Here is a 15,304-nt window from a genome sequence, read left to right as displayed (position 1 = left end):
CAATTAAATAGTCTTATGCTGCTTTCACTATACTCATTCTTCTGCTTCTAAAATAAAGTGCCCTAAAATTAAACATAGTCATCTTAATCTAGTATCAGGACAATTATGAAGACATTCATGTCAGAAGATTATTTTAAATTAGGGCTTTACAGGAGTGTTTCAGGTATTCGTTTCAGCCCAGCCAGTCAGTGAAACAGATGGTCTCACTTGTTAGCTTCTCTTGTTATCACCTTGCCCTCTGGGCCCAGATCAGGTCAGTCAAGGACAAGTTTCTTGATGGCCAAGTCCCAGCTTTCATTTACTTACCAGGAATATGGCAGGAATGGCAGGACGAAAGGGCTACGGCACTAAAGTGCATCCTTTAGTGGTTCTCAGCCTGTGGTTCTCTTGAAGTGTATTTTATGCTCATCATATATTATAAACTATCTTTATATTTAGTACTACGATGATTTATAGATAAGATTATTGTGCCTGGGTGCTACTCACATATTTTGGTTGGTGTTTCACTTGGTGACACTAACATAACAATGTGTCATAAAAAATTTTCTTGTCATACATCTGCATGCCCAAAATAGTGTGTGTGTATATGTCTGTGTGTTGGGATGACAGATACAATATTGGTAAAAAAGTAGATACTTGAACAAATTCTTAAAGAATTCAGTGGTCTGGTAATACACTGGGACACTCAGTGGAGTAATTTGGAAGAGGTACTTAAGACTCGATGCTTACTACTTAGCACAGCAGTTTTACTGGCTAACAGAATGTTACCTCCTGGTTCACTTAGTGTTTTCACAGTGATACCTATTGTTGATTCTACCTGCTCACATTTTAATTAGCAAATCTTAAAACCACAACCAACAAAGGATGGGGGAAAGGTAATGGCCAGCTTATTTCTGTTCCCTTATTGTCCTTAAACTCTTCTACAGTACATGTTTTCTAAGAAACTGATGGAGAGAAAGCAAAGGTAGCAGTAACTCCCTTTGGTGTATTCTTAGACACCCACTGGAATGGATTTGGCCTCCACATGAGAAATTTCCCTGAGACAGAAACGAGTAAAGAGGGAAGGTCAAGTTCAAGTGCTGAGGTGAATAGGAGATGCTCAAGTGCTCATATCAGATGGCATCTGTTGCCTCAAAGAGATGAACGTAATTAATCAAATGCCTGTCAAATTGCATTTAATATTTTGAAAATGAATCTTGCTGTATATTCAATACCAGGAAGCATGAGATCAAATAACATGGAAGCATCCATTTTGAAATTTATGTTTCAGATACTGAGACGGCTTATTTAAACCCTCTGATTCCAGCCTTTGGTTATTTCTCATTATGTTGCCATAAATCGTGGATGGCTTTGTAATGTAGGTGAGATGAAGCACAGAGAGAGCCCTTCATTCGTCTCATATCAGTCACATACATGTTTGGTCCACAGTGTATTTGTTTGATCTGGGAGTTTTTATTTACCCTATTTGTTTCTCACTCTCATGGGTGATCCCAAGTTTCATATAGTCCAGAGTGTAACTCTGTTAGAGCATGAGAGGAAGGGCTGGGATTGTCTACTGACCTAACATAAGTATCTTTCATCCCTCTTTCTGAAGAATTCATCCATAATTCATCTTATTAAACTATGAAAATCATTATGTTCTTCTAAAAATATCTATTGATGACATAGTCTATACAAAGAATAAAAATATAGTTGGTCCAGGAACATTTTCTTGCCTGATTTAAAATCAAATTTTTGAAAAAGCGAATATGCTGATTGTTAACTTTTTTCTCAGCTCAGAGTAAACATACAGCAGCTGGTGGTGGTGTTACATTTTAGCTGGTGGTGGTGTTCAAAGGTGATTCTATGGGCAGTGATTTTCAATGTGGATAAATACAGCTGAAGAGACTGATGTGTGACCTTTACTTTCCAAATCAAGTGCATGTGTAATCTGCCCATGGTTAATGCTGCATCCATATTCAGGAGAGACATTGACTCCCCTTGGCTCCGTCCCTGGCCCTAAGTGTTTCCATGCATACTGAAATGATGCCCCATAAAAGCTCGAAGGCAAGCGTACTCACAGAGCTGCCACGACTTGCCCAGTAAAAAACCCAATCTGTGAACTTCCTTTAAAAATGCTTTATGTTGCCTTCACCTATCCTTATGGCCCTGAGTTTGGACCACGGCATTTCAAGCAATGTGCCTACGTTCTCTTTAGAAGGATAATGCTGTTTGCAAGTGCTTATCAATTATTGACTACCTTTCTTATATTCTTAGAAATAATGTGACGATAAGCAGTGTTACGAACTTATGACACCCCTTTTCATTCCAAATGATTGAATGATCCCCACACGTGTTAAACTCTAAAGAAAGAGGTGGGCAAGAGGGGAGAAAGAAAAAAGACAACCCACATACGGATTTCACCTCACTAACGACTTAATTGGTATCACCCCTGGGGTGAAATGTTGTAACACCCTACAACTCTTTATGACAGGAAGTGAAAATTCCATATCCAATTGGAGCTACAGGGATAATTTAGGGAGGCATGCAATTATCCAATTAGGAATTTAGCCAGAACAGAAAGGTTAATCCCTCTAAGTCCTTTCAAAAGAGCCCATGGGATCTTTAATGACCACAAGGGGTCAGGACCTGTGTTTTACAACTCAAGCCAAAAAATTATTCAGACTTCGCTCTCACTCTCTAATGGGAAGGAGATATGGGGATATATGTATACGTATAGCTGATTCACTTTGTTATAAAGCAGAAACTAACACACCATTGTAAAGCAATTATACTCCGATCAAGATGTTAAAAAAAGCAACAACAACAAAAAATAAAATAACAGTTAAAAAAAACTGGTGAGGCTCAAACCCACCAAACCTTGGGGACATCATCCCCAGTATTAGAACTTTGCAGAATTTGCAGTTTTCCTATATTCTCTACCCTAGGTTCTGAAAGCACTCTATAAAAGTCGTTTTAGTTTCCAAGACAAGTTGAGTATTTGGCTAACAATGATTTTGTGGCATGGGATGCTTTCCTCACAGAAGACACAGAGTGGCATGGCATTGGATGCTGACTCAGAGGTTTGGAATGCGCCATTGATGCCTGGCTGGGCTCCAGCTTTGGGCTTAGAGTCTGCCAACTTGGCAGGCTGCGGAATTTGCTGTGGCAATTTTTCAAAATGAGAAGAATCTGTCCAAGGAGAGATTCTTTCTGCATCTTAACTACAAGGACAAGTGACAGGGTCCTCTCTAACAAACAGTCTGGCCTGAGACAGAAAGAGGGGCTGTACTCAAAGGAGAACCAACGACATATTTGCAAGAACCTCTTGTAAAAGTAATATAGCTTTTGGGCATTTGTTCCAAAGTTCCGGCCAAAAGAAATATGAATTACAAATTTCAGTCTGGGAGGTACAGAACACAGACTTGCCGGATACAACAACAAATGGTACTTCTCAGGTCTTCCTATTAGACATACAGTTATGTCATGGATATTTACAAGTGAAGCAATTTTCCTTTGGATGCCAGCCAATACAGGATCATTAAACACAGTTTTCGGGATTCTCAAATCTAATGTGTCTAGAGAGAGAGAGAAAAAAAAAAGTTCTCAGCCGGTAAGAGGTATAGTTTTGCTGTCTTACTCTTTATAAATTCTTCAGCATTTAATTTTTTTAATATTTCTCTTTGATAAGTTCCAACTGACTCAAACATTTTGGTAACTCTAGAATGTCTCTGCATATTGTTTAACTTTCTAAAATTTCTAGTTTGTCCTGATGTCCAACAGAATAAGTTTCCTGTAAGACTTAAGAAGATATTTGCAAAAAAAATTAGGTAACATATCAAAGCAGAAATTAGAGGACTTGGTTAGCTGTTGAGAATTAATATTTATTAATACAATCATAACAATCAATCAAGTTATAGCATTATTCTCTACACATCAGAGTGAGATTGCTGTTGAATGAGTATTAGAAAACGCATCAAACCCTGTCTTCATCAGGACGCTTAAACATTTGATAGTACAACATAGAACACATATACCTTTTATAACATAAGTAATGTTGTTGATTTTAGTTTTTTATTAAATTTCCCAAGAACACAAGCATTTTTTGTGTGGAAATTTTAAAATGCCTAAGCAGTACTTTCTCTAAGATATAAAAAAAGACTTTTCATAGAAAGGAAGGCAAGTTGCTACTCTTTGTGTAGTATTACATATTGCCTGTTTAAATTTGCATTGAAAATAAAATGATAAAAAAGTATTCATTGAAAGACATACAAAAAATAAGTAGCCCAAGAGGCCCAATAGAATTAAAACATCCTTTAGAATACTTTTATTTTCTCTTAAAATATTTAATTTTCCAAGGCCTACTGATATCCAAAGAGATAAAAATATAAAATCCATGCATTGATGATGTACAATTTATACATTTCCTACTTATTAAGCAAATCTTTAAAAAATTATATCATGGAAATATCTGTTTTTAAAGGAGTGTTTATTCCATTCTACTCCCTTCAGAAAGATGACCATTTAAATCGTGATCTCAAGACAAATGTTTCTGTTTTTTTCAATTACATTGGATGAGGGGAGGATATAGGTTTCTAGGAGCACAGATATCTGAATAGTTCTAGTATGTACTTTAAAATGTAGATTTTATTTTCAGGAATGGTGAGGCTAACAGATCAGGAGATGATTGCCCTTGAAAAGACAGTTTGTTACTGATAGTTCCTAGGAGGTAAGGGGCAGGCCACACCACAGGGGGGCTCTCATGGGGAAGCCCCAGAACTGCTCAGGAGGCAGAGGGAGAGGGGAGAACATTTTGGGGGGGTTTCTACCAGAAGGAAGAGGCAGGGCGAGGCAGGATAAGCAGATTTAGGATTGGCTAATTTGAATCATTTCAGCAGGCTCTGGGACCTGTGATGATTAGGGCAGGAGATCTGGTGCTAAAGAGATTATAGGCGTTAGTATATGTCAATCCCAATGTCCCAATTTATCCTTCCTCTCCCCCTTCCCCTCGGTAACCATAAGTTTCTTTTCTACAGCTGTGTTTTTGTGGGGGTTTTTTTTGGGTTTTTTTGCGGTATGGGGGCCCCTCACTGCTGTGGCCTCTCCCGCCGCGGAGCACAGGCCCCAGACGCGCAGGTCCAGTGGCCATGGTCCACGGGCCCAGCCGCTCCGCGGCATGCGGGATCCCCCGAGACCGGGGCACGAACCCGCGCCCCCTGCATCGGCAGGCGGACTCCCAACCACTGCGCCACCAGGGAAGCCCGAGAGCTGTATCTTAACTGCTAGAATACCACTGTTCACTGTTAGCTACTGGACATCTGTAAAAAATGAGGGTGAAAAGATCTTTGGGTGAATGCAGTAAATACTACTGAGAGTTTACAGCCAGGGAACATGTGGGACCTAGTGAGAACTAGAGTAAGAGGCTTAGAAACTCATAGCCATTGCATAAGGCTGTCCTAGAAAAGCAAGCCAAGCCATCACTGAGCTGTGAGACCCAGAGCAGGCTATGTAACCTCAATGAACATCAACTCCTCAGCTGTAAAATGGACAGGTGGCACCTGCCTTATAGCAGTAAAACATGTAGCATAGTTTGAGGCACATGACCATTGCTCCGTATATGATACTGTTGGGATTATTAAGCCATATTTATCATTGCAGATGACAGGAAAGTTATACAGAAAGGGGATATGAATCAAAAATTCAAAAAATTTAGCTTGGGGGTCCAATAGCATCATTGGCACATTTACCGTTACTGTTTTTCTCACTGTTTGTAGTGGGACCACCACACACTCACTCGGATTCTATGCATTTCAAACTACATGATATTATCTCGTGGTTTTAATAGTGTTTTTCCCCTAAATATACTGCCTTTTACTCCCCTTACTGAATTTGTTTTTGTATGACCATTTTCCATTTATCAAGACCCTTTTCTCACTTTTTAAAAAACTTTTTATTTTATATTGAAGTACAGTTGATTAACAATGTATTGTTAGTTTCAGGTGTACAGCAAAGTGATTCTGTTATACATATACATTGTATCTATGCTTTTTCAAATTCTTTTCCCATTTAGGTTGTTATGTAATATTGAGCAGAGTTCTCTGTGCTATACAGTAGGTCCTTGTTGGCTATCCATTTTAAATATAGCAGTGTGTACATGTCAATCCCAAACTCCCCATCCATCCCTCCCCATCCCCCTTCTCCCCCTGGTAACCGTAAATTCATTCTCTAAGTCTGTGAGTCTGTTTCTGTTTTGTAAATATATTCATTTGTATCATTTTTTAAGATTCCACATATAAGCAATATCATATGGTATTTTTCTTTCTGTGTCTGACTTACTTCACTCAGTATGACAATCTTCGTGTCCATCCATGATGCTGCAAATGACATTATATCATTCTTTTTAATGGCTGAGTAAAAGATCATTTTGGATTCATTTTTGCCTTCCAGGTGATTAGACAACCTGTATGATTTAGCGCCCCATGATAATACAAAGCTCCTACTCTTGCGTCTTTCATCTCAGGCACCAATTCAGTAAAGATAACAAAGTTTGAGCCCAAGAGTTTAGATGACTCTCAGTTGATTCATATCCCTTTTCAAGGCTTCAGAGGAATAACATATAGCCCAGTACAAAGCTAAAGCATAGCAGGTCCGTTAGATAAACTCATCACAATAAATAGGGTTAATTAATAAATTTATGAAAACTATTCATACTATCATTTTTATTTTCTTAAATATTTTCTTAAATTTTCTTTTTTTTTTTTTGCGGTATGCGGGCCTCTCACTGTTGTGGCCTCTCCCGCTGCGGAGCACAGGCTCCGGACGCACAGGCTCAGCGGCCATGGCTCACGGGCCCAGCCGCTCCGCGGCATGTGGGATCTTCCCGGACCGGGGCACGAACCCGCGTCCCCTGCATCGGCAGGCGGACTCAACCACTGCGCCACCAGGGAAGCCCCAAAATAATTTTACTTTAAATATTCGGAGGTGAGCTAGCGTCTTGTTCTCCCAGCAAGGTATCTTAAATGATCATTGAACAGAATGAACCCAACCATTGTGTTTTTTATGGAAAAATATACCTCAAGTTTCCAAACATATGAAATAAATAACTGATATTAATGAACCAAAGGCACACTGGAGAATGGGAATTAGTCTCACACTCCTGCAGGTCCTCCTTTCTTAAATATTTGATGGAATTAAGCATGGAGGTCATCTGATCGTTACTATCTCTTTGTTAGCAAGCTTTAGACTGTGAATTCAAATTCTTTCATGCACCTAAGACTATTCCAATTTTCCATTTCCTCTTATGTCAGTTTTGATAAGTTGACATTGTCTCTGATTATTTTAGATACATTCTCAAATTCAGTGCTATGAAGCACAAAATATCACTTTAAGAACCTTTAAATATCCATGGGATTGTTGGCACATCCTCTTTTTTATTGTTACTGATATTACATATTTGTGCCTTTTCTCTTTTTTCTTGTCAGAAGTTTTTTGACATTATTAAATCTCTACAAGGCATAATGGGTTTTCCATTATATTAAATTTTGCAATATATTATATATTTTAATATATATATCAAATATTATATTATTATATAATATTTTTATATTTTTAATATTTTTTTACTTTACTATTTGTGAGTTTAACTTACTGTTCTTACTCTAAATTCTCAGAATGGGTGTTTTCAATCTTTCTCCTTTAAAATACGTACCTACGTAAATATGGCTTGAGCCACATGCAAAATTTTGATAGTTTTCTGTTATTATTTAGATCTAAGTATTTTATAATTTCCATTATGATTTTTTCTTTGACTTTTGCCAAATTTCCAAACATTTGGAATTTTCTAATTATCTTTTTGTATTGGTTTCCTGCTTAATTTTTCAGTGTTCAGAGAGCATAACCTATATGATTTTCATCTTTGAAATTTGGTTAGCTTTGCACTGTGGTCCAGCAAATAATCAATTTCATAAATGTCTTTTGTTTTCTGCCATTTGGAGACCTAATTCTATATATGTTAATTAGGTTGTTTCATAATCATTTTGCCGAAATCTACATTCTCATTATTTTTTTCTACAGTTTTTTGTAGGATGTTAAAATTGTTCACTATAGTTGTAGTTTTGTTTGTTTTACTTCTGTACATTTTTGCTTTTGCTGTACATTTTGAGGCTGGGCTGTTTAGGCACATGCAAATTTTGAGCTTGTATTTTCCTGAAAAATGGAAATGTTACTGTGATTAAATGCCCCACTCTATCTCTTGTAATGCATTTTGCATTATAGCATACTTGGACTCAGAAATTATACCAGCTTTCTTTCAGTGCTTATATGCTCTAGCTTTATTGTTAATTGACTCATATCTCTCATTTCTTATTTATACTTAAGCTGTGATGTCTGCAAAGGCCATATGAGTTGATGCTCCTTGTCTTCTTTCTTTTTAAAAAGTCCAATCTGCCAATCCTTTTTTTTTTTCTATTGGAATTTTTAGTTGTTTCACTTAATGTTATCGTTAATATATTTGAAAATACACTGTGATCTTTCTATGATTTCTAGTCTCCAGCTTTCCATGTTCCTTTCCACTTTATTCCATCTTTTGAATTGATTAAATTTTAAAAATTACTCTACCTCTCTGTTATTAGTTTGTTAGTACAACTAGTAACTGCATATACTATTCTTTCAATACTTAATTGTTACAGAGATTGACTACAATATGCTTTGTTCCTGATTAAACTCTATCATACCTTAATACTCTTACCTACCACATTTTGTACAAAGCAAGGATCTTAATAATACATTTTAACTTTGAGTAACCACTTTCTGATATGTATGTTATGTGTTGTGTATTATGTTATTGTTGACATTATTATTATTTACTACAGTTTCCTTTAAATTAATCCACAAGCCTTCATTCTTTCTCCATCTCTTAGCTGTCATCTTGAATCATCTTCCTTCTTTCAGAAGATACCCTTTAGGGAGGATGTGCTTCTAACAAATCATTCCTGTTCTAGTTTATCTAAAAATGTCTTTATTTTGTTTTTATTTCAAATAGTATTTTTTGCTGGAATTCAAATTTGGAATTTATTTTTCTTCAGCCTAATAAAGGTGTCGTGCCATTGGGAAGGCAGCTGATATTCTTATTATTTTCCACTGAAGGTAATCTCGCTTCTTCTAGCTCCTGTTAACTTTTTGCTCTATTTTTGATTTTCATCAATCTTAGTTTTGTATGTCTGGCTGGGATTTTCTTTGCCTTTGTCTTGCTTTATTAATCTGACACTTGAAGATTTCACCATTTCTGGAAAATTTTCAGCCATTATCTCCTCAATTACTTCTTGTACCGTCTTCTCTCTCTCTTTCGTCTCCTTCTGGAGTCCCAATTATATGTGTATAAGAGCTGATGACCATGGAACATATATCTATCATGTACTTAAAAGTCATCTTTTTTCTTTATGATTGAGTCTGGATATGTTTTTTCCTACTTATTTTCTAGCTAACTGTTTTTTTGTTTCACTTTTAACTAATTTGCCATTCTACACATACACCAAGTTTGTATTTTTAGTTATTGTATTCTTCGTTTCTAAAATTTAAATTTCCTCTTTATAGTTTATAATTTGACAAAAAATCGAATGTTTTTCTCTAATTTCTTTCACATGTTACTTTTAGTTGTTTTGAAGTCTCTGAACTTATTTCCTATTCTTGATCTCTGTGTGTCCCTCTCAGTGGTTTGTTGTTTTACTCTGCTTTAACTCAAGTCTTCCCTGTGTATGGTGAACTTTATTGAGAGCTGGAAATTGCATATGAATTTGTAAAGCTGATTTGAGTCTTTGGTTGATGCTATCTTACTCAAGGAAGGATTGACTTTTGCTTATGAAAAATACTGAGGCCAAAGTCAATAACAACCTCAGAACATTTTAATCCAAGTAGGGATTGAGATGACTGGCAGAAAGACTTCCCTTGGTATATGTACTGGTTGCTTTCTGGGTTAGCTTTACTCTAGGAAGTAGCACTTTGGGGTTTCACCTAAAAGCCTAGGGTGTTTACAGAACCACCACACACTGGCAGACACTGCTCTCCATTTCATTTTCCCTTCAGCTCTTTTTGTTTGAAGATCTTCTCAAACCTTCAGTCACTATTTTTCATATGGCAACTACCTAGAGGACCAAATCAGCCTTGTTTCAGGGCTTGACACTCTTGCCTCCTTCACCTCCTAGAGCCTGGCCCTGAAGCTGCTCCTGCTTTGATATTCTTTCTATGTCTTCAAATGTATTTTTAAAAATTGCTCAACTTTCCTAGTTGCTCTCAACAACAGATCTGGTCTGAATCTGTTTAGTCTGTCTTTCCAGTAAACAGAACTCAAGGGCTTGCATGTAGCTTCTCACTTCTGGATAAACTTTTCTATCTCTTGATCACATCTGTGTCTCCCACCCACCAGCTATTTGCCTCTTTCTGTCCCAAGCTGACCGATCATGTAACACAACCTTTTCACTTTTATTTCCAATAAAGTTAATTAATTAGTTAATTAATTCACTGGAAGACATTTACATATAGAAAATAACTTATTGAATGAAATTTGGAGTTTGGACGGAACCGACAGCATGGCAGCACACAGAAACCCACTTAAAATATTATATTAGACATCATCATTCTTAAAAGTCCTTTAGCCTCACTTGTACCCTGACCAAAATTCTGCTCATATATCTTTACTCCCAGTCCAGGGTCTGTGGTATTCTAATAAATCCTGCAGATGCTCACTTTTCTCAATCACTGCAAGCTTTTGTAAACAGTTGCCATTGACATCATATTATATCTCATAAGTTCTATGCTTCTTGCCGTTTATTCTTCATTCCTCCTGTGAAAGGAGTCTGTTATGAACTATGATATTCTAGAGCACTGGTGCATCATTTTACTTTTGTAAGGAAGCCAAAGCATGAAAAGTCAAAATGTTTATATGTTCTCTTGCAGTTATCACAATAAAAATTCATTTACCATGTATGATGGAATAACGTTTATTGTTAAAACAGGAATTACATCATTTTTTGAATAGAAGAATGCAAATTAGAAAATCGACCTTCTTTATTGCCACTAACATTTCAACATCTAAGTCATAACTGAAAGTGGCAACATAGAGGCAAATTCCTAACTTTTCAGCGTGACGGGGAGCACAAAGAAGGAACTCTTGCCTTCAGAGAAAGACAAATGGCATCTTGGTTGACTCACATGATTAAATTAAAAGAAAATGTAATAAGACTCTTGACTTTTCCCTCTAAATATTAAAAAGTCCATGTCAGATGGTTACATTTCAAGTAATAATTTAAAGATAAAATAGTGAACATGGAAAATCCATGATATCGGTGAAAAGCAAAAGAATAACAAGCTTCATGAATTCTTATTCAATAAGGGCCTTGTGATAGATATTCTACATAATTGTCATATTTAATCTTCACTAAAATCTCCATAACCCCAGACCAGCATTCAGAAATAGAAAATGTCCTCAGGATTGAGTTGAGCAAGCATATTAAGCAGTCACAAATTCTGTGCAGAAAGAGTATCATAGCATTTGGCTTTCTGGGTTAGACTTATTCTTAATTAAGGTACTTAGATGTCAATGACGCACCATTTGTCTCCAAGTCTTACATACTTCCTTATTGCTTGTTGAGACTGATTTCCCTTGAAAGCTGGCTTGCATTTAAGTTCTGCCAAGCAGGTATCCATGTGGGATATCAGAAGCATGGAGGAAAGAGAAGGTTTTCTTGTCTCTTTCTCTTTCTCTGCTTGCCATAGATTCTCTGGAGGTGGCTTCATTTCTTGCTGATAGAGGCTTCGGTCAGGTAGCCACCCATAATCCGCTTGATGGTCCCCATGATGGCTGGGTAGCTACTCCTCCATGGTCCCAGGCTAGTCCTGGCTGTCCCTGTTCCATTGTCCCATCTCTGTCTTGGGTGATCAAGCATCGACCACAGGGCTCTTCTTTCAAGATCCAAGCATGACTGTATCTTTATCACAGTCCTAACTGGTCTCAGTTGTCCCAGCCCTGTTTCCTGGTTTCTGTTAATGCCACTGCTCCATGTTACGACCTTTGCTCTACAGATCTGCTTCTGATCTCTGAGTTACCTGACCTTTTCCTCTCAGCCTTCCCAACGCTTAGCACCTAGTACCGTTTATGTTTTCTGGACTAAAACGTAATGGTGAACTTGGCAATATTCTAAGGAGCAAAGAGCTATGATACTGCACTGAGAGGGTTATTGCTAAAAACAAAAAGCTGAATTTCATTCTTTTCTATTCACAGTCACAATGCCTGTAATCCCCTAAGGACAGATCATGAAAAGGAATAACTCATACTCTGAAGAGTGATGCAAAAAGTAGTATTTACTTAGGAATGGCTTAAAGACTAACACCTCTCTAAATCCAGGTCCCTGAATAGCCTACTGGTGTTCAGGTGATATTCTCATCTTATACTATATGAAAACAGAAATAAGGCCAATAGGAATAAACTACCTCAATGCCTGCTGCCATCAAACCATCCTATTTCTTTATGTGTCTTTTATTCTAGGTCAGTCATCCCCCCTCTATTCTGGATCCTTTCTCCCATCAAGTATTTTGGAAAATTTGCTTAACTGGGTTTTTCTTCTTATCACTATTTACATCCTGGAGCTCTTTCCTCTTAATGCGTAAGTGTGATAGGCAGAACGGCTCCCCAAAGAGATCTACACCTTAATCCCTGGCACCTGTCAGTATGTATCTTACATGGCAAAAAAAAAAAAAAAAGAAAGAAAGAAAAAGACTTTTCAAATGTAATTAAGGTTACAGAGTTTAAAAATGGGGAAATTATTCTCAAATGATCAAATGGGCCAAATCTAATCACATGAGCTCTTAAAAACAGGAGCTATGAGGCAGAAAGGGAAAATCAGAGCGATTCAAAGCCTGAGAAAGACTCGATGCACCTTTACTGGCTTGAAGATGGAAGGGGTGACATTATGAGAAATGCAGATGACTTTAAGTCAGCAGGGAATTGAGCCCTAGAACCACAAGGAACTGAGTTCTACCAACAAGGTGAACGAGCTTGGTATGGATCCTTCCCCAGAGTCTCTAGAAAGCAACACAGTCCTACAGGTACCTTGATTTGGGCTTTGTGAGACTCTAAGAAGAGGACCCGCTGGGCCAAACTGTGTTGCACATGTGACCTAACAGCACTGCGAGATAAGAAGCAGGTATTGTGACGGGACTTCCCTGGTGGTCCAGTGGTGAAGACTTTGCCTTCCAATGCAGGGGGTGTGGGTTCAAGCCCTGGTCAGAGAGCTAAGATCCCACATGCCTCGTGGCCAAAAAAACCAAAATATAAAACAGAAGCAATATTGTAACAAATTCAATAAAGACTTTAAAAAAAAATGGCCCACATCAAAAAAAAAAAAAATCTAAGAGACAGGTATTGTGTTTATCCACCAAGTTTGGAGTAATTTATCATGGCCTCATTAGGAGCCTACTAGAATAAACACAAACATGTTTTTCAAAACACTTTACGACCTAAGACAAAACCTTTGCTACATGAAGACCATTTGGCTACCATTCTATCTTTTTCTTCCCTCTTTTGTCAGTCTTCTTAAAAGAAAATTCTTTTTCTCACTTCCTCTTTTATTCTGCTAGAGCTGCTATAACGAAAACACCACAAACCAGGGTGCTTAAACACCAGAAACTTCTTTCCTCACAGTCCTGGAGGCTGGAGGTCCAAGAGGAAGTTGTGGCAGGGGTGGTGTCTGGTGAGGCCCCTCTTTCTGGTTTGCAGAGCCTGTCTCCCTGCCACGTCCTCATATGGCTTTTCCTCTGTGCACTTGCTTCTGTGGTGTCTTTTTTTTTTTTTTTTTTTTTGAGGTACGTGGGCCTCTCACTGTCATGGCCTCTGCCGTTGCGGAGCACAGGCTCTGGACGCGCAGGCTCAGTGGCCATGGCTCACGGGCCCAGCCACTCCGCGGCATGTGGGATCTTCCCGGACCGGGGCACGAACCCGCGTCCACTGCATCGGCAGGCGTACTCTCAACCACTGCGCCACCAGGGAAGCCCGTGTCTGTCTTTTTATAACGACACCATTTCTACTGGATTAGAGCTCTACCCTTATGACCTCACTAAACCATATTGGAAGCCTTATCTCCAATACTGTCCTGTGAATTTTGGGAAACTGAGCCCAATGCAGTCCATAACACTTTCCTTTACCTTCTCGCTATTGAAACAGCTTCTGCTCCATCACTTCACTGAAGCTGGCTTAACACAGGTTCTCCAGAACCTCTCAGTGACTTGGCCTTCACCTCTATCAGGTTCAAGGACCTTTCCCTATTCCACCACCAGGTCTTTGCCCAGAGACCCCGCCAGACGAAAGGATTTTAAGTTGTAAAACCTCAGTGATGCAGCTCTTTCACTTCAGCTTTCTAGCCGATAAAACATAGTAAACCACAAGAATAATACTGATTTATGGCAATGCATTGATTTGAAGAATTTTTAAAATTCCATATTGAGCAAGAATTCACAAATATTACTGTATATTACAAACATTTGAAACACATTTTGATGCAGGACAAGAATTCTGATGTCTTATGAAATTTTGTGAAATAAAGATCTATCTGAACTGACCACCTGAGGGAATTCAATATAAAATATAATTTATTTTATACAAGTGAGTAAAAACCCGTTTACAAAGCCAAGCTTGAGCAATAGCTAAAAACTGTAAAACTTCAGACATTGTGTATCATAACAAGCACGTGGGAACAGGAAAAAAGTGTGATGTGACACAGACTGGTAGATGTTCAGAAGCTGACCATTCTTGTAAGTACCTTTTTTTTTTTTTTTCTGGAGAACACACATAAGATATTTCAGAATGACCAAACAGAATGTCAGCTGTAAACTTATCAATTAATACACGAGCCTCAAATTATGATAAAGACTGGCTGGGTTCGCCACAAGGAAATGAGTTGGACGGGTTACTTTCCCAAACGTGATGAAGCATCTTGGCCATGATCATTACCCACAAGGCACATGGTGAAATAAGATTCAGGAGGCTAGAGTCAAGCCCCATGTCTGCAAAAAAAAAAAAAAAAAAAAAAAAAAAAATCCCCAAGGACCTTTTATTTTTTTTAATTTTAAAGATAATTCTTGAAGTTACCAGCTTCAGTTTTTTAGAGTGTTTATTTTAAGACAGTCGCACCACTTTATAATAAAGAGTAGCTGCACCTTTACTCTTATAAAATAATATTATTTACGGGACACCTATCAATCACGTCATCTTTAATTATCCTACCAACACTGCAGTGAACTGTGTGTCCCCTCGTATAGCTATGGACAGTTTTAGAGG

This window comes from Aethalodelphis obliquidens, unplaced genomic scaffold (assembly GCF_003676395.1).
Source record: "Aethalodelphis obliquidens isolate GAN/ISIS:26980383/991018 unplaced genomic scaffold, ASM367639v1 scaffold35, whole genome shotgun sequence".
Classification (NCBI taxonomy): Eukaryota; Metazoa; Chordata; class Mammalia; order Artiodactyla; family Delphinidae; genus Aethalodelphis; species Aethalodelphis obliquidens.
This window is presented reverse-complemented; position numbering follows the sequence as displayed.